The sequence below is a fragment of the Macrotis lagotis genome, chromosome 1 (genome assembly GCF_037893015.1).
Source record: "Macrotis lagotis isolate mMagLag1 chromosome 1, bilby.v1.9.chrom.fasta, whole genome shotgun sequence".
In the NCBI taxonomy this organism is placed as follows: Eukaryota; Metazoa; Chordata; class Mammalia; order Peramelemorphia; family Peramelidae; genus Macrotis; species Macrotis lagotis.
The window spans coordinates 751,215,735-751,237,086 of record NC_133658.1 but is presented as its reverse complement, the minus strand read 5'-3'; the positions used below and the strand labels follow the sequence as shown (position 1 = coordinate 751,237,086).

Below are 21,352 nucleotides of genomic sequence, written 5' to 3'. Positions count from 1 at the left end.
TCTTCCTATTTTATTATTAGTAACAATATCAGTAATAGCAAATAACTAGACATTTATACAGGGTTTAAATGTTTGGGAAACACTTTACATATCTTATTTCATTTGAGCTTCACAACAATACTAGAAGATAGGTACAGCTAACTTATAGTTAACTATAAACTATAATTATATGTATGTTTTCAATCCAATTAAAATATGCAAAGAAAAATTATTTAATATTTTCATCTGCTTATTTGCATAACATCAAATGATATGAAAATATATTTCAGTTAAGTTTACCCAAAGAAATATAATATAAAAAAGCAAAATCTTTCAAAATTATCAAATATTTTAAAGAGAAGTCTATACTGACAATGCAACAAAAATGTCATTATTGTAATTTTTAAAATATTAGTACCGTAGACTGAAGTATCTTCTCATTCTTTAAATCTTCCTATATACATTGATAAGTGCAAGGAATTTTATCCACATCTCCATAAATTTGGGTGCTCACATTCTCTCACTATGAACCAAGAAGAGTTGAAATGATCTTAAATGCAATATTTTCCTTGCAACAGTATGCAAAAGCTGGGATAAAAACAATTGAGAAAAAGATTCTGAAAGAAGATTTAATCAACAATGCCTTCTTATGTGACTACCAAAGTACTGGATAGTTATAGCATTTATGAGTATGAAAATTTATAGACTAATTGGTTTTAGGTAGTAGATGCTAAGTTTAGGTGTTAGATGATATTTAGAGTCAATCTAAAAAAGCTACACTATAGCTATTATCACCATTTTACAAGAAAAATAAAGGAAGATTAAGGACAATTAAAGTGATTTGCCCCCAAACACAAAAATAATGTCAAGTGTGATTTGAATTAAAGTTTTTCTGGCATTCATTCCACTACATTAAATAAACTTATCTTTTTATGATCAAACACATAACATATTATTTTATGCAGATAAGGCACTGAATAAATACAAAATGAATAATGCTTGGACCAGAATGGAGATACAAAAGCCGTTAACTTTGAAGCCCTGCATTAAAAAATAATTAGTTTTAAAAATAACACCTTGTAACTTCAAGACAATAATAAGTTAAGACTATTTCCAACTATGTTCAAAAACAGATCTGAAGTCACAATACAATTGGGTTGTTTTTTAGTCTCAAGATTATCATTCAATAAATATATATGGGGTAACATTTTCTTTTCAATTTCTGAATTCATTTTCATAATTTCAATGTCTTGAAACTGATTTTTAAATTTCCAATGACATTTCTATATACTTAGTCAAATTTTTAAAGAAACATTCTTTCCAATCTAATTTGACTGCTTCCCATTAATTGTCAAACACCTGCACAAGATATGAAGATCAAATATAGGGAAATGAAACTGCATTGGAAAAAAGATTTATAATAATAAAAAACAAGATAACTTCTAAAATATCCCTGCTTCACTGAAATTCAGTTTGTCTTTATAATCTTTATGGACCCTAAATTCTTTAGGACAGCTAGGTGTAACAGTAGATATAATATGGGGCTGAAGTCGGGAAGTTCCTGAGTTCAATCTAGCTTTAGATACTTATTAGCTATTTAATCCTGGGAAAATCACTAAATTTTGTTTACCTTAGTTTCCTCATCTGTAAAACGAGTTAGGGAAAGAAACAGTAAATTACTCTAGTATCTTTGCCAATGAAACAACAAATGGGGTCATAGAAACAACTGAATAACAATAAGACTGTCTTAGAAACTTAGAAATCATAGGTAAACTGAATACTATAGGGTCATACATAACACATTCTAAGAGCTAGAAAAAAATTTATAAACTTAAATAATCCAGTATTTTTCTAGACAAATGAGAAAGAAGACTACCAGCTTTAAGTGATCAGTGAAACATCACATACAAGTCCCAGAACTAGAATGCTGGCTTAATGACCCTCAACCCAATAATATTTATAGTATACTCTGTAGGCTAATTCACTTGGAAGCAAAGGAACAAAGACCAAAAAAAGGAACAAAATAGAATAGCAACAGTCAAATTTCATTTAAAATATAATGTGTGCGTGTGTGTGTGTGTATAATTGTACATAGGTATGTGCATGTATGTATAATTCATATATGTATTTCATTTATTTATATATATATATATACACATATATAGTTGAAATCATATTGCTCTATAATCCTAGAACTTTCTAGAAAGAACAAAAAGGAACATTGTACATACTTTAACTTAAAGGACAAGATAGTTTATTTTAATAGCTTTCTTTTTATTTATTAAACAATATATATGATTCTTAATTATACCCATATATAGATATAGTCTGTACTTCATTCTATCCTGTATTTATTCTGTTCCCTAATAAATGCAGAAATAAAACACTACTGTTTTTAATAGTCCATAGTTATATTCGATTAATAACTCTGAGGAGGACCTGTCTTTACTCCATCTAACCTAAATCTCCTGTAGCTAATATTGAGCTATATTTTAGTTCCTTCATCTATAGAAAACTCAAATTCTATTCAACAACTGATAATAACAGCCTTTCAAATATGAAAAACTATCAGTTTTTTCTACTCCTCCCAAACTATAGCTACTTTCATCCATTTACAAATATTTTGCTAATTTGTTTTGCTTTATGTTCAAACCATTCTTATAGTTGACTTTAATTCCATCAGAAATGACTATAATGTGAAAAAGCAAACAGTAAGAAATATTTGCATCAGGTCATGAAAGAGTTTAAAAGGGATTCAAAGGCAGAGGAAAAAATAGGAAGAGAAATGAAAGTAATATAAGAATATGAAAGACCAGTCAAAAGCTTGACAAAGGAAATACGCAAAAAATATTTAAGAAAATAAGACTTAAAAAAGAGACTAAATAAGCCCATTAGAAAAGTCTCCTAGATAGGTTGTAGGCTCTGTGCTGCTCAGGGGGAGTTACACACACAGATGTATCAAAGTATCCACTCCCTATATCTTCTAGCCAACCCTAAGCTTTTGATTTCAATTCTTTTAAAGATACCTTTTCTATCATTCATTTCAAAAGTCTGCAATTGTTGAATTTTCTTTGATTCCTTATGAAGTAGTTGCTTTGTTACTAATCCATCTTCATTTTCCTCTCCAAATTTTGAAACATTTTAAGTCTTTAAAAGGGGCTGGCCTGGAATTAAGAAGATTCTTCTTTTTGAGTTCAAATCCAACCTCAGACACTTAGTAGCTATGTGACCTTGGGCAAGCAACTTAACCCACTTGCCTCAGTTTCTTATCTGAGAAAATGAGCTGGAGAAGGAAATAGCACCCCACTTCAGTAATTTTGACAAGAAAACTCCAAATGGGGACATAAATATTCAGACACAATTGAAATAAATGACTAAAACACAAAATATTATGATAAGGATATTTCAAAATGCAGAAGTGACCAAAAGAAAAGCACAAACATATATTGAATTAAAAAAACTTCATTAAAAAAAGTACAACTGGCAAAATGAAAAAAGAGGTACAAAAGACTACTGAATAAAAAAATTCCTTAAAAACTAATGGAAGCTAATGATTTTATCAGAAATCAAAAAATAGACTTCTGGCCAAGACAGTGGAAAGAAAACAGGCACTGTGCTAAGGTCTCCTGGCTTCCCCTCAAAAATAACATGAAAGAAACCTCTTAACAGAAATTAGAGCGACAAAACCCAGAAAGAGAAGCTAGGAGAAGAACATCTACCAAAAAGTCGATTTCAGTGGACTGTGGGTGAATCAGGAGTGGAGAGTAGAGAGTCAGTGGGGAGCAGGATGAAGCCAGAGAATGAGGCTTAGACGTGGAGGCTTGGCGTGGAGGCTTGGGTGAGTTGTGGATCTGAGCACTAACTTTAGCAACAAAATCTTTGGCTGGGGGAGAGGAGGTCTGCTGAGTCCCAGATGGGCTACAGGGCAAGTTCCAACACAGAAAGTTGCGGAGCACAGCTAGACATCTATCCTCTGGGCTCCAGGGCCCTGAGTTCCCTACTTTCTGCTGAGCCCTCTTCCCAGAACAAACAAAACAGCTTTCTCCCACCCCCTCAGGCTCAGGAGTGGGCAGCAGAGATGCCTCAGCTGAAAGGGACAATAACTACCAAATCCAGGGCCCAGCCCACATTGTTCAAGGATAATTTAGACCCTGTCTTCCTGAAAACTTTAAAGAGAAAAAAAAGTCTGGACTTAAAATTACAGGACTTAGTGATGGAAAACTGCCCCGATATCATGGAAATGGAGGGCAAAATAATTATTGAAAGAATATATCGATCCCCTCCAGAAAGGGATCCTAAAATGAAAACACCAAGGAATATTGTGTCCAAATTCCAGAACTATCAGAAACAGTGAATACATCTTTCTCAGATCATGATGCAATAAATATCATATGTAATATTGGGCCAGGGAGATATAGACCCAGAAAAAATTGGAAACTGAATAACCTCATTTTAAAAAATGAGTGGATCAAACAAAAAATTATAGAAAGAATTCAATATTTTATCCTAGATAATGACAATAATGAAAAAAGCATGCCATAACCTATGGGATTCACTCAAAGCAGATGTCAGGGGATATATCATATCTTTAAATGCTAACATGAATAAATTATGGAAAGAAGAAAGCAATGAACTAAATATGCAACTAAAAAGTAAGAGAAAGAATAAACTAAAAACAGCCAATTAAACACCAATTCTAAATTCTAAAAATTGAAGGAGAAATTAATAAAATTGAAAGCAAAAAAAAGTATTGAATTAATAAATAAAAACAAGAGTTGGTTTTAAGAAGAACCCAATCGAATTGATAAACCTCTGGCCAAAATGATTAAAAAAAGAAGAAAATCAAATTAGTAGTATCATAAATGAAAAAGGTGAACTCACTACCAATGATGAGGAAAATTAAAATAATAATTTGGAATTATTTTGCCCAACTCTATGCCAATAAATTTGACAATCTAAGTAAAATAGATGAAATTTACAAAAAAATTTACAAAAAAATATACAAAAATGTAAGTTGCCTAGCTTGAATGAAGAGGAGATTAAATTCCTGAACAACCCTATCTCAGAAAAAAGAAATTCAACAATGAACTCCCTAAGAAAAAAATCTCCAGGGCCAGATGGATTCACAAGTGAATTCTATCAAATATTTAAGGAACAATTGGATCCAATTCTATATAAACTCTTTGGAAAAATAGGGAAAGACAGAATTCTGTCTAACTCATTCTATGACACCAATATGGTGTAATTTAACCAGAAAGAGTTAAAATAGAGAGAAAATGATAGACCTATCTCCCTCATGAATACAGATTCAAAAAGCTTAAATAAAATCTTAGCAAAATGAATAACAAGTTACCACTAGGATAATACGTTATAACCAAATAGGATTTATCCTAGGAATGCAGTGTTGGGTCAAAATTAGAAAAACTGCTAGGTTTGTTTAAATGATAATATCAATAGATACTGAAAAAGCTTTTGACAAAATACAGCACCCATCCCTACAGAAAAAAAAAACACTAGAGAGTGAAGGAATGAATGGACTATTTCTTATACTAATAAGCAGTATCTATCTCAAACCATCAACAAGCATTATATTCAATGGAGAGAGGCTAGAGGTATTCCCAATAAGATCAGGGTGAAACAAGGAAGCCCATTGTCACCACTACTATTCAATATCATATTAGGAATGTTAGCTTCAGCAATAAGAGAAGAAAAAACAATTTAAAGAATTAGAATTGGGAAGAAAGCGACAAAACTCTCACTCTTTAAAGATGACATGATGGTACACATAGACAATCCCAAGAAATCATCCAAAAAACTGCTAGAAAAATTAGCAACTTTAGCAAAGTAGCAGGATATAAAATAAACCCTCAAAAATCCTCAACTGCCTGTGTGTGTGTGTGTGTGTGTGTGTGTGTAGCAAGATACAGCAGGAACAGCTAGAAAAAGAAATCCCATTCAAAGTAACGTTAGACAATATAAAATACCTGAGAGTCCATTTGCCAAGGCAGACTAAGAAACTTTTTGAAAACAATTACAAAACACTAATCACACAAATAAAATCAGATTTAAATAACTGGGCAAACATCAATTGCTCATGGATAGCCTGAGCAAAAATAATCAAAAAATGACAATTATACCAAAATTGAACTACCTGTTTAGTGTCCTACAAATCAAAATTCCAAACAATTTAATGAGTTGGAAAAGGTGGTAAGTAAATTCATATGGAGAAATAAAAAGTCAAGAATTGCCAGGGATCCAATGAAAAAAAAAGTGCAAAAGAAGGTGGCTAAGCCATACCAGATCTAAAATTATATGGTAAAGCACTAGTTATCAAAACTGTCTGGTATTGGCTAAGAAATGGAGTGGTAGACCAGTAGAATAGACTAGGTGCAATAGCAAGAAATGATTATAGTAATCTGCTGTTTGCTAAACCCAAAGAATTTAGCCAGTGGGATAAAAACTATCTCTTCGATAAAAACTGTTGGGAAAATTGGAAGTTACTATGGAAGAAACTTAGATTAGACCAACGACTCACAAACCATGCCAAGATAAGATCAAAACAGATACAGGATTTAGACATAAAAAAACAATATTATAAGCAAACTAGAAGATCAAGGAGTAGTTTACCTGTCAGATCTATGGAAAGGGTAGCAGTTTATGAATAAGAAAGAGATGGAGAAGATCACTAAAAACAAACTAGATGATTTTGATTACACTAAATTAAAAAGCTTTTACACAGACAAAACCACTGTAACCAAGAACAATAAATTGTAGTAAACTGGGAAACAATCTTTACAACTAGTAGTTCTGACAAAGGACTCATTTCAAAAATATACAGAGAATTGAGGTAAATTTTTAAAGAAAGCCATTCCCCAATTGACAAATAGTCAAAGGATATGTGAAGGCAATTTACAGACAAGGAGCTCCAAGCAATCCATAGTCATATGAAAAAATGCTCTAAATCATTACTTATTAGAGAAATGCAAATTAAAGCACACTGAGGCACCACCTCACACCTCTCAGACTGGGCAATATGACCAGAAAGGACAACGATCATTGTTGGAAGGGTTGTGGGAAATCTAGGACACTAATAAGTTGTTGGTGGACCTGTGAACTCATCCAACCTTTCTGGAGAACAGTCTGGAACTATACCCAAAAGACAACAAAAATGTCCATACCCTTTGATCCAGCAAAATCCACCACTGGGTCTGTATCCTGACATGACAATGAAAAAGGGTAAAAATATCAATTGTAACAAAATATTCATAGCAACCCTGTTTGTGGTGGCAAAGAATTGGAAATCAAGTAAATGTCCTTCAATTGGGGAATGGGTTAGCAAACTGGATCTATATGTATATGTATACGTATACGTAAATGTATATCATAGAACACTATTGTTCTATTAGAAAAAAGGAGGGATGGGAATTCAGAGAAGCCTGCAGGGATTTGCATGAACTGGTGCTGAGTGAGATGAGCAGAACCAGAAGAACATTGTATCCACAATGGCAACATGGGGGTGATGATCAACCTTGATGGACCTGCTCATTCCATCAGTGCAATAATCAGCAACAATTTGGGGCTATCAGCAATAGAGAATACCATCTGTATTAAGAGAAAGAACTGTGGAGTTTTGAGCAAAGACCAAGGACTACTACCTTTAATTTAGGGGGGAAAGGGGGTGGCTAGGTGGCACAGTGGATAAAGCACAGGCCCTGGAGTCAGGAGTATCTGGGTTCAAATCCGGTCTCAGAAATTTAATAATTACCTAGCTGTGTGGCCTTGGGCAAGCCACTTAACCCCATTGCCTTGCAACAAACAAACAAATAAATAAATGATTTAGGGTAAAAAACTGATAGCTTATTGTCTGATCTTGCTATCTTGATATGATTTCTCTCTCATCACATTCAATGTGGTTCAATGTATACCATGGAAACAATGTAAGGACTGGTAAATTGCCTTCTGTAGGCGGTGGGAGGGTGAAGGGAGGGAAGTAAGATTAGTAGGGCAAATAAGAAGAAGGGCAAGGGGGGGAGGGGAGGGGAGGGGAGGGGAGGGGAGGGGAGGGGAGGGTTAAAAACCAGCTTAGGTCAAATGGATAAAACAGTTCAAAAAGTTATTGAGAAGAATGCTTTAAAAAGCAAAATTGGCCAGATGTTAAAGGAGATAAGAAAGATCACTGAGGAAACCAAATCCTTCAAATGTAGAATGGAGCTAAAGGAAGCAGATGACTTTACAAAAAATCAAGACACAATAGTTCAACACCAAAAGAATGAAAAATTAGAAGAGAATGTGAAACATCTCAATGAAAAAACAACTGATCTGAAAAAGAGAATCAGGAAAGGTAATTTAAAAGTTCCTGGGATACCTGTAAGTCATGATCAGGAAAAGAGCCTTGACCTCATGTTTTATTTCTCAGGTTTTTGCAAGGCAAATGGAGTTAAGTGGCTTGCCCAAGGCCACACAGCTAGGTAATTATTAAGTGTCTGAGGCCGGATTTGAGCTCAGGTACCCCTGACTCCAGGGCCGGTGCTCTATCCACTAGCCACCCCTTCACCTCAATTTTAAAGCATTCCTATGGGAAAATTGCTCTGACATCCTAGAAGGAGAGGACAAAATAGGAATTAAGAGAATCCACCAATCTCCCCAATAAAATTGAGATCAAAAAAACCAACCCCTAGAAATAATCCAGCCAAGTTCCTGAGCTACCAAGTCAAAGAGAAAACATTACAAGCAGCCAGAAGGAAACAATTCAAATATTGTGGAGCTGCAGTCGGGATCACACAGGACTTACCAGCCACGACATTAAGGGCTTCATAGAGCTTGGAATATAATATTGCGGAAGGCAAAAGAACTCAGAATGCAATCAAGAAATCAACTACCAAGCAAGACTGAACAACCTCTTCCAAGGGAAAAGATGGAATTTCAGTGAAAAAGAGGAATTTCTAATGTTCCTGTTGAAATGACCAGAGCTGAACAGAAAATCTGACCTTCAAGTACAGGACTCAGGTTAAGCAAAGAGAGTGGAGGGGAAGGGTAAAATATGAGGGACTGAATGATGATGAACTGCATGTATTCTTACAAAGAAAAATGATACTGTTAATGCTCATATGAACCTTCTCATTTAATAGAGGAGGGAGGAGGAGTTTTTATAGATGAAACACAGGAGAGAGACAAATTTGAAAATATAATATATTGTAAAAATGAACTCAATGGCTAAAAGGGAAATGTGCTGGGAGTAAGACAAAGGAGAGGTGGAATGGGCTATGATATTTCATATAAATGATTTTTTTTTGCAATGATATGGAAGCAGGGGAAGGCGGGGGGATTGAGGGAACCTTCACTCTCATCAGAAATGGCTCATAGAGGAAACAAAATATACACTCAATAGGGTATATCCATCTAGAGTAAAAAGGAGAGAAGAGGGACAGGGGAAAGGGGGGAGATATGGGTGATAGAGGAGAGGGTAGATCATAGGAGATAATAATCAGATATAACACATTTTCTTTTATTTACAGGGCCAGGTGGTTGCTAGATCTCTGGGGTGATATGGGGGCTTGCGGCCCCTTGACCCCAGGGCCTGTGCTCTATCCACTGTGCCATTCATTTAGAAGAAGCACATCTTAGAAGAGGGACAGAGTGAAAGGAGAGAGAAAATATAAAATATAGGAGTTAAAAGAATGGATGCAGGGAATTACAATCAGCAATAGCAACTGTGGAAAAATATGGAAGTAACTTGTGATGGATTTATGATAAAAATGTGATCCACCTAAAACAAAGCTGATGGTTTCAGAACACAGACTGAAACACATTTTTTTCTCTTTGTTTTGCTTTATTTCTCATGAGATTCTATGCTTTTGTGGGGGAGGGGTATTACTTGTACAAAAATATTTATAGCAGCCCTGTTTGTGGTGGCAAAGAATTGGAAATCAAGTAAATGTTCTTCAATTGGGGAATGGCTCAGCAAACTGTGGTATATGTAGGTCATGGAACACTACTGTTCTACTAGAAAGCAAGAGGGATGGGATTTCAGGGAAGCCTGGAGGGATTTGCATGAACTGATGCTGAGTTGAGATGAGCAGAACTAGAAAAACACTGTATACCCTAACAGCAACATGGGAGTGATGTTCAACCTTAAAAGACTTGCTCATTCCATCAGTGCAACAATCGGGAGCAATTTTGGACTGTCTGCAAAGAGAGTGCCATCTGTATCCAGATAAGGAGCTGTGGGATTTGAACAAAGTTCAAGGACTATTCCCTTTAATTTAGCAAAAAAAAAAAAAAACATATCTTATTGTCTGATCTTGTTACCTCTTAGACTTATTGTCTCATCTTTAAGGATATGATTTCTCTCTCATCACACTCAATTTGGATCAATGTACAACACAGAAACAAAGAAACTAGGAGGGATGGGAATTCAGGGAAACCTGGAAGGATTTGCATGAACTGATGCTGAGTGAGATGTACAGAACCAGAAGAACACTGTATACCCTAAGAGCAACATGGGTGATGGTCAACCTTAATGGACTTGCTCATTCCATCAGTGCAACAGTCAGGCACAATTTTAGGGTATCTGCGATGGAGAATACCATCTGTATCCAGAGAAAGAATTGTGGAGTTTGAACAAAGATGAAAAACTATTACCGTTAATTTAAAAAAAAAACATCTTATTATGTAATTTTTCTATCTCTTATACTTTATGTTTCTTCCTTAAGGATATGATTTCTCGAGGGGGCGGAGCCAAGATGGTGACATGAAGGGATCGAGTCTTAGGAGCTCTCTCATAAAAACTCATAAACTAAGGACTCTAATTAAACTTTCGAGAGACAGAACCCACAAAGGGACCCAGTGAGGCAGTTCTCCTACTCAAAGTAACCTGGAAAAGAGCAGAAAGGCTCTGCTCCACGGGGCCAGAGGGGTGGCCCGCCAGAGCTGTGGCCCGCCAGAGCCAAAGAACTTCAGCCTCCTGGAGGCAGCCCCAGGGCGCTGGGAGCCACAGCTCACAGCAGCTGGGGTGTCTCCTGAGCTGCACCCCGGGGAGCACTGGCACAAAGTGGGGGAACAGCGGGGACCTCTGCCAGAGCAAGCACGTGGAGCCCAGCCCTCAGGGCACACAGCCAGCATCCTGGTCTTTCAGCAGCCTAGACCCGGAAACAGAAGCAGGTGGAGCCAGTAAGCAGGAGCCCCCAGAGCATGAGCCCATTGAGCTGAGGGAGGGGAGTGAAGAGAGAAAGACTGCAGAGCTCTGTCCTCTGTCCCTGGAACAGGACTCTGGGGCTCTGACCACATTCAGATCCTGATCGCAGTCCAGGACCCCCCATAGAACAGCAGGGCCACCCTCCACTTGAGCCCCATGGAAGAAGGGGGGGAGCTTGTAGTCATTCACAGACCAGGAGGGAGAAAAGAGCCTCATACACTGAGACCCTTGTGGGAGTGTCCCAAAAGCTCAGAAAGCACCCCAAAAACAGGCTTAGACTGGGAAAATGAGCAAGCAGAGAAAGGAGAGGAACACCACTGAGAAATACATTATCTATGAACCCAAGAAGGATCAGTATACTCAGCCTGAAGATGAGGAAGCCCAAGCTCCTACATCCAAAGACTCCAAGAAAAAATAGAAATTGGGCTCAGGCTATGACAGAGCTCAAAAAAGACTTTGAAAATCAAATGAGGGAGTTAGAAGAAAAACTGGGAAAAGAAAGGAGAGAGATGCAGGAAAAACATGAAAATGAAGTCACCAGCCTAGTCAAGGAAATCCAAAAAAATGCTGAAGAAAATAGCATGCTAAAAAACAGCTTAGGTCAAATGGATAAAACAGTTCAAAAAGTTATTGAGGAGAAGAATGCTTTAAAAAGCAAAATTGGCCAGATGGAAAAAGAGATAAGAAAACTCTCTGAGGAGAATAAATCCTTCAGACAAAGAACAGAATTCAGGGAGATTGATGAATTTACCAGAAATCAAGAATCAATACTTCAAAACCAAAAAAATGAAAAATTAGAAGAAAATGTGAAATATCTCATTGAAAAAACAACTGATATGGAAAACAGATTTAATAAAGTTAATTTGAAAATTATTGGAATACCTGAAAGTCATGATCAGGAAAAGAGCATTGACATCATTTTCAAAGAATTACTACAGGAAAATTGCCCTGATATTCTAGAAGCAGAGGGCAAAATAGAAATAGAGAGAATCCACCGATCCCCCCGAGAAAGAGATCCCAAAAAACCAACCCCCAGGAATATTATAGCCAAGTTCCAGAACTCCCAAGTCAAAGAGAAAATATTACAAGCAGCCAGAAGGACACAGTTCAAATATCGTGGAGCTGCAGTCAGGATCACACAGGACTTAGCAGCAGCTACATTGGAAGCTCATAGGGCTTGGAATACAATATACCAGAAGGCAAAAGAGCTTAGAATGCAGCCAAGAATGAACTACCCAGCAAGGCTGAATGTCCTCTTCCAGGGAAAAAGATGGACTTTCAATGAACCAGGTGAATTTCAAAGGTTCCTTTTGGAATGGCCAGAGCTGAACAGAAGGTTTGATCTTCAGATACAGGAGAACTCAGGTGAAGCATGGAGATTGGAGGAGAGGGGGGAAATATGAGGGACTTAATGAGGATAAACTGCATGTATAGAAAAATGATACTGATAATATTCATATGAACCATCTCAGTTAATAGAGCAGGTAGAGGGAGCTTTTATAGTTGAAGCACAGGAGAAAGCTGAAGTCGAAGATAAAATATGGTGTAAAAATGGAGTCAATAAGAAAAAAAGGGAAATGGAATGGGAGAAAGAAAAAGGAGAGGGGGAATAGTCCAAGCTGTTTCACATAATATTTTTTTTTTATTACAATGAGCTATTGCAATGATATGGAAGGGGGGAAGCAAGGGGCAATGAGAGAAACTTTGCTCTCATCAGAGATGGCTAGGAGAGGAAACAGCAAATATACTCAATGGGGTATAGACAACTGGAGTAAGAAGGAGGGGGGAGCGGGGGGAAGCGGTGGGGATGTGAATAAAGGAGGAGAGGATGGACCATGGGGGGACAGTGGTCAGATATAACACATTTTCTTTTTTATACTTCTTGCAAGGGGCTGGGATTGGATGGCCTGCTCAGGACCATAGGGCCAGGTGGATTCTGGGCCTAAGGGGTGGTATGGGGGCTCAGGGCTTCTTGGCCCCAGGACCAGGGATCTGTCTGCTGTACCACTCAGCAACCCTACAGCAGAGTCAGAGTGAAAGGAGAGAGAAAATATAGTACATGGTAGTGGAGAAATAAGAAAGGAGGGAGTTGCGATCAGCAATGGCAACATTGGAAAAATATGGAAGTAACTTTTGTGATGGACTTATCATAAAGAATGTGATCTAATCATGACAGAGTTGATGGTGTTGGAACAAAGACTGAAACACATTTTTTGTTATTATTATTTGGGGGAGGGTGCAGGGCAAGTGGGGCTGGGTGGCCTGCCTGGGGCCACATAGCAGGGTGATCATTGGGTGTCTGGGGCCGTATTCGGACCCAGGTGCTCCTGGCTCAAGGGCCAATGCTCTGTCTGCCACCCAGCCACCCCTACTATTATTACTATTTTATTTTATTTTGGGTCTTTTTTTTTCTTCTTTTTGGTTTTTGCAGGGCAGTGGGGATTGGGTGGCTTGCATGTCACATGGTGATTATTGGGTTTACGAGGCTGGATATGGACTCGGGTGCTCGTGGCTCCAGGGCTGTTGCTTCGTCCATTGGACCACCTGGCCATACCTACAATTATTACTATTATTTTTTTTAATTTTAATTTTTTTTCTCCCCCCTTTACTTTTTTGCCCAAGCAAGTCTATCTATATTCATGGGGGGAGGGGTATTTTGTTTACTTGTAAAGAAGTATATTTTATTAATGTAAAGAAAAACATTTGTACAAAATGAGAATAAAAAATAAATTTAAAAAAAGGATATGATTTCTCTCTCATCACATTCAACTTAAATCAGTGTATACCATAGAAAAAAATGTAAAGACTAACAGATGGCCTTCTGTTGGGAGGTGGGGAAGGGAAGCAAGATTAGGGGGAAAATTGTAAAATTCAAAAAAAAAAAAATAAAAGCTTTCTTTAAAAAAAAAATAAAAAAGAATGTAAGTTTCTTAAGGGCTGAGACTATTTCATCTTGCTTTGACTTTCTTGCGTGCATATTTAGCACATTACTGGTAAATAGTAGGGCTTTAATAAATGAATTCACTCAATTAGAATGCGAGATTTTGTAAGATAGTTATGTGTTATCTTACACTCTGTCTTTACAAGCAATAGATTCAAAATCAAAAGGAGGGAGGCAGCTAGGTGGCGTAGTGGATCCAGCACCGGCCTTGGAGTCAGGAGTACCTGGGTTCAAATCTGGTCACTTAACCCCAGTTGCCTTGCAAAAAACCAAAAAAAAAAAAAATCAAAAGGAGTCACTATAAAGACCCCTGCCATAGTATGCTGCCTTAGAAAACCACCACACATTAACATTATATATGTTTTATTGTACTTTAATTTATTTTCTTAAATATTTTTCAATTACATTTTAATCTGAGCCTCACTTGCAAGTGTTGTAGGGCCCACTGGGAAGCATTGTGAGCCATATGAGCCTGTGTTCACTATTACACTTACATAGAGTAAGTCCTTAACAAATACTTGTTGACGTGAGATGAATTCTAAGGTTCTAATGCAAATTTCCAATCCTTGATGTACTGCCAGCATTTCAAACTCAAAAGGGCCCAAATCAAAATAATCTTTCCCCTAAAATGCTCTACATCACAGCTTCCTTACAGCTATAAATATCATTATGTTTCCATCCATCTGTGCTCAAAACTTAGTGTCATTTTTGAATCCTTTCTTCTCTTTCACTCTCCACAATCAGTTATCAAGCCTGTCCATCCTACTTACACAAAATCACTCAAATTTATAGAATTTACAACTAACTCAGACCCTCATTTCTCACAATACATTCCTACTTACACAATAACTTAACTCCCATTGTCATCTCTCAGCTTTCATTCTTTTCCACTGATACAAATTGCATTTTCCTTTAATAGAAATCCTTGGGGCAGCTAGAGGGTGCAGTGGATAGAGCATCAGCCCTGGAGTCAGGAGTACCTGAGTTCAAATTCAGCCTCAGACACTTAATTACCTAGCTGTGTGGCCTTGGGCAAGCCAGTTAACTCAATTTGCCTTGCAAAAAAAAAAACTTAAAAAAAAGGAAAAAAGAAATCCTTGTCATTCCTCCTACTCAAAATCCCTTCTTTTACAAATCATCTATTCCTACAGGATAAGAAGCAAACTCCCTAACCTGACAAATCCCTCACACTCTAATTCTAATCTACCCTTTGGGAGTTATTTCAAACTCCTCCCTTTTCTTGAAAACTAAGCTACTAACTGATTCTCCCAATTTTAATATTTTTTCTCTTGTCTTCATGAATCAGACTTATGTATATACTTTTTTGGGCTTAGAACACACTCCCTTCTCTCATACATACACACACACACACACACACACACACACACACACGCACTTCAAATCCTTCAAAATCTATCTCAGATAATATCTCTTCCATGGAAATCTTACCTAAATCTTCTTCCACTCAAACTAAAAGAATTCCTCCCTTCTAATATTTTCTTAGACTACTTTACCTATATCTTACTTTACTTATACCACACTTATCTTTATCTCCCTTGTCATCCAGGTATTCAATAATACTAAGACTGATAACACAAAATGGAAACTGTATCTATAGCTTCTCATTAGATTCCTTAATCATTAACCAGAATACTATTAACAAGCCTGATGCCAGTAGAAGAGACAGACATCCCAATCCTTAAGGGTTACTCTGAAGTCTGAGAACTGATACAGTTCACTGAGAGGGCCAAAAGGTACCATGCTACATAAGAATTTATGAACTCCTGGAAAAACGTAATTTTTTTTTTTTTTAGGTTTCTGCAAGGCAAATGGGGTTAAGTGGCTTGCCCAGGGCCACACAGCTAGGTTATTTATAAGTGTCTGAGATTGGATTTGAATCCAGGTATTCCTGACTCCAGGGCTGGTGCTTTATCCACTGTGCCACCTAGCTGCCCCAAAAACATGATTTTTTTAAAAACCAACTGGATATTATATTTTAAGAACTGATAAATGACAGCTAACCAAATCTATTAAAACAAGAGAGCAAAGTAAAGATAAAAAAATCTTTTTACATCTTTCAATTACATCATGGAAAAAACTCCAAAAGAAAATTCCCAGGAATGACAGAACCAGAACTCAGAGCTCTAATGTCAAAGAAAAATTAACAAGAATAATCAGAAAAAAATATAAGCACCAAGGAATTCCAGTCAGAACCAGACAAAATCTAGCAGTTTCCTACTAAAAATTAGGGAAGATCTTGGAATACAATATTACAAAAGGCAAAATATATAAACTGATAACCAAGCTTTCCATACAGAGCTAAATATAATCCTTGGAGAAGAGAGGCACAGAGGAGATGAGCCTTTATTGGAAGAGAACATTTTTAAGTATTTCTGATGAAAACATCACAGCTAAATAGAAATTCTAAAATACAAATGAAAGAGTTGATAAAAAGTGCAAAAGTAAATTTACTAAAGCAACTGAAAGGAGTTATATGCTAATTTAATGCTAATATTCTAAATTTCAATAAAAAATAAGTAACCCTGTAGAACCTAAAAGTCATTAAAGGGTATTGAGGGAGTGAAAAAAGGAAAATATAGGTCTTACATGCTACTAATTCCATTCCAGGAATTTTATTAAGAAAGGAAAAAGAGGGGTAGCTAGGTGGTGCAGTGGATAAAGCACCAGCCCTGTAGTCAGGAGTACCTGGGTTCAAATCCAGTCTCAGACACTTAATAATTACCTAGCAGTGTGGCCTTGGGCAAGCCACTTAATCCCATTTGCCTTGCAAAAAAACCTAAAAAAAAAAAAGGAAAAGAGGGAAAGATAAAAGGAAAAATATACTAGTACAGAAAAGGGGGAAAGTTGGAGAAGTGACTTCTTAGTTTTCATAACTTGGGTGTGTAACAGATTACATAAAGGAAAGGGTGAGGAAAATGACTGTCAAAAGAACCTCACTACTGTTTGAGTCTGACAAAGGTACACATACATACATACATACATACATACATACACCCACATGAACATACTGTGGAAATACATCAAACTTAATAGGGAAATATGTGAAGATTAGAAGGGAAACAGGAAAGGAAGGGGAGAATAGCTGTCACAAGAAAAGAAAACATCCTGATACTAAAATGGGAATTAAAAGTGGGGACGGGAAGAAAATAACTTGAATATGATTGCTAACTCTTTTTGTAAGGGCAAAGAATTGGAAATTTAGGGGATGTCCATCGATTTGGGAATGGTTAAACAAGTTATAGTACAAGAATACTATGGAATATTATTATTCTATAAGAAACCATACATGGTTGGACTCTAAAGAAGCATGGAATGAGTTGGATTTGATGCTGAGAGAAGGGAGTAATACCAACAGAACAATGTACACATCAACAACAATCTTATGAGATGAACAACCTTGATGAAAGCAGCTCCTTTCAGCAGTTTAGATAGCTAGGACAAGTGTATTAGACTGGCTATGGACTATATTATCCCCATCCAAAGGATGAAAAACAAAACAAAACAACACACACACATACACACACACACACACACACACACACACACACACACACAAACACACAACTCTTCAGAATCTGATCAACACTTTATTAAAAATATCTCTTATGAATTTTTTCCTTAATCCTAATTCCTTATTCTGAAAATTACTAATCTGTAAACATATTTAACTGAGGGGAGTGGGGTGGGAAGGGAGGGTGGAAGGAAATTTTGTAACTTAAAAATATACTTATGCATATGGATAAAAATAAATAAATAAACTTAAATGAAAAAAATCTAGTTGTTGTTGTCATTTATAATTCAAGGGGACTAAATTGACATCACTATGATGGGGTCAATGTACGAAGTACCTGAATGTGCCTGGTGATGATCCTGTGCCAGTGTCTCCCATGTCTCATAATCAATTCCAAATTTCTTCAGAGAGATCTTGAGAATGTACTTGTAGAGCTTCTTCTAACTTCTATGTGAGCCCTTGCCTTCTGTGAGTTCATCATAAAATAATTTTTACCCAACATAAGTTTGCAGTCTAACAATGTAGCTAGCCCATCAGAATTGTTTCAGCAGGATTTCAGTGCCTGAAAAAGGACCTCACTCGGGGCAACTAGGTGGCATAGTGGACAAAGCACCGGCCCTGGAGTCAGGAGTACCTGGGTTCAAATCCAGTCCCAGACACTTAATAATTAACTAGCTGTGTGGCCTTGGGCAAGCCACTTAACCCCCTTTGCCTTACAAAAACCTAAAAAACAAAAAAAAAGGACCTCACAGTCCAGGACCTTATCTTGCCAAATAATCATCAGAATCTTCCTAAAACAATTCAGTTCCTAAAACAATTCCTGGCCTGGTGTTTGTAGTCTATTAGGTGCACAACAAAGGTCAGCACAATGACTCTATAGACCTTTAGTTTGGTAAGCAATCCAATACCTCTTCCCTCCCACAGTTTCTCCCATGCTAGACTCTAAGGAGGTATCTAAGATTGCGTCTTAAAGACAATTGGAAAAAAACTGCACAAACTACAGTATGAATGGAATATAAAATTATTGTGCTGTAAAAAATGACAAAAGAGATGATTTCAGAGAATTTGTGTTAGTATGAGTGAAATGAGCAAAAGGGAAAGGACAGAATTGTGGAGAAAAATTCTGAATGATTTAAAAACTAATCAAAGCATTGTGATCAACCATATGTCTCAGAATACCTATAATAAGGCATGTTACATACCACCTAACATAGAAGAGATGGATATATGATGCAGAGACATACATTTTTGCACGTGGCTTTTTGTTTGTTGCTTGCTTTCCTGTACTAACTTTTACAAGAGTTTTCATTTTTGTTTTTTGTTGCTTTTGGGGGGGGGGGGGGGTTCAAGGCAATGGTGTTAAGTAACCAGCCCAAGATCACAAAGTTAAGTAAGTATTAAGTGTCTGAGGTCACGTTTGAACTCAGGTCCTCCTGACTACAAGGTCAGTGCTCTATCCCCTACCTATGTTTTCTTTTCCTTTCTTTCTCTAGGTAGAGGGGGGTAAAGTAAAAATAATTGTAATGCTAATTTTTAAAAATAGGAACATGAAGTATTTTATAATCTAAGAAAGGAACAGAAGCAAGTTAAAAAAGAAACACTGACATGTAGCAGAGTTTTAAAAATAAGAGGTAGTATTTTTAATTTTTTTTAAAAACTAAGGAGTATGGAGACAGCTAGGTGGTATAGTGGATAGAACACCAGTCCTGGAAACAGGAGTTCAATTTCATTCTCAGACATTTGTCATTTACTACTGTGTGACCTTGGTCAAATCACTTAACCCCAATTGCTTCACAAATAAAAACAAAAACAAACCAAACGACTTTTTATTCTTTGGACTTGTAAGCCCCAGCACTACCCCCAAAATATAATTACCATAGAAATGAGGTCAAATAACTTCAAAAAAATTACTTGATCTGATATATACATGCATATGTATATGTACAGATAGACAGATAGATAGATAGATAGATAGACAGACAGATATAAATATATGGATGGAGAGAGAGAGAGAGAGAGAGAGAGAGAGAGAGAGAGAGAGAGAAAGTTTCTTTAGAGCAGCAGATTTCAAACTTTTTAAGTCCCAAGACTTCTTTACAATCTTAAAAAGTATGGACTACAAAGAGATTTTGCTTATAGGGGTCAAATCAATCAATGTTTAATAAACTATGAATTAAAATATTATTAAAGTATTATTATGAAAATAGTGTGAACTCACAGACCCCCAAAGATAGAGACCCCCAGACCTCCAAGTTCTACAAATTGCACTTTAGAGAACAATGAAAGGTGACTATATAAATCCCACAAAGTAAACACTTAAATATCGAAATAACCTAGCTAGTAATCCAAATGTTGTAGTATTCATTTTTTTTTAATTTATTTAAGGCAATGAGGTTAAGTGACTAGCACAAGTTCACAAAGATAGGCAATTATTAAGTGTCTGTGAGGTCACATTTGAACTCAGGTCCTCCTGACTCCAGGGCCAATGCTCTATCCACTGCGCCACCTCGGTGCCACTATGTAGTATTTATTTAAAAAAACGTAAAAAAAAAATGCTGCAATGGATTAAAGATGGTATCATATTTCACAGGCTCATATTGAGAAACAAATAATATCTATATATACACACATATATACTTATATTTATGTAAAAGGCTTTGAAAATGATTAAGCACTAAGGGAATGTGAAATATTTTTAAATCCCTAGAAGAAAAAAACAATATAAATTTACTGCTAAAAGTTTGGGTACAAGAGAAAATTAATACCAGAAAACTGCTGTTCTCTGTTAAAATACAAAATCTGTTATAACAAAAAAGGAATTTACAAATGAAACTGCATTGAAAACTATACTTCCCACAGACAGAAACACTTGCCAGCCAAACAGCAAAAAAAAGAACTTCATACCTGAACATCTGATACCATCTTTTTGAGCAACAGACTGTCAGCCAACAACTAAAAATGACAGCAATGGCATTTTTTTAAAAATTTAAATAGAAATTTTTCATACAAAGTATATTTTTTATATCAAAACATATTAAAAATGGGCATATTTATCTCTGTAAAAACTATACCTGGTGATTTTTCATTTTGGTCTGTTCTTTCACAACATGACTAATATGGAAAGAATATTTAGGTAGACAGTTAAATTTCAATTATGTAAATTACAATAGTTGAAATTACCTAAAAGCATGATAGTCCTATTCTTGAAATGCTATATATAATTCAATTTTGTATGTCATATTTTAAATTTCTTCTTTATAAGAAAACCTCAACAACACATTTCAAAGAAACGATCCTTTGGTTAAAATGTAGGGAAGGGGATTTTCAAGTATTGGAATGCTTAAAAGATAAGGGAAAAAAATCTTTTTTTTGGATCATGGTATGATTTATCAATTCAGTTCTCTTAATAAATTTGACATAATAAACTATGTTAACCATGTTTTCTTTTGCTGAACCAAAATTTACTATTTATTTCCTTTTCTTATTAAAAATTCACTGGCTTGTTTCTATTCTATTAATTGCATCCATAAATCACAATGCACATATAGAGTGTCTTTTTAATAATCTCTCAAGTTTAAAATAATTTACTTTGCTTCAAGTATAACAGATTTTTAAAAAAAAATAAAATCATTAAAAATTCTGAAAACCAAGTATTTGATGGTTGACAAAAGTTATATTTGAAAAACAAAAGTGCCCATAAATTCCT

At 36.0% G+C, this 21,352-nt stretch overlaps 1 protein-coding gene across 11 annotated transcripts in view; it reads right to left on the bottom strand.

The window, feature by feature from the left end:
* The window catches only part of ARHGAP32 (Rho GTPase activating protein 32), a 380,058-nt gene that overhangs the window by 261,251 nt on the left and 97,455 nt on the right, over window positions 1–21,352 (bottom strand). For 4 of the 11 annotated variants that reach the window (XM_074216327.1, XM_074216329.1, XM_074216326.1 and 1 more), the window contains one exon: window positions 398–502. The exons of the other annotated variants lie outside the window; for them this stretch is intronic. The gene's annotated coding sequence lies outside the window, so the exon portion shown is untranslated. The remainder of the gene's footprint in view (window positions 1–397; window positions 503–21,352) is intronic. 11 annotated transcript variants of the gene reach the window in all.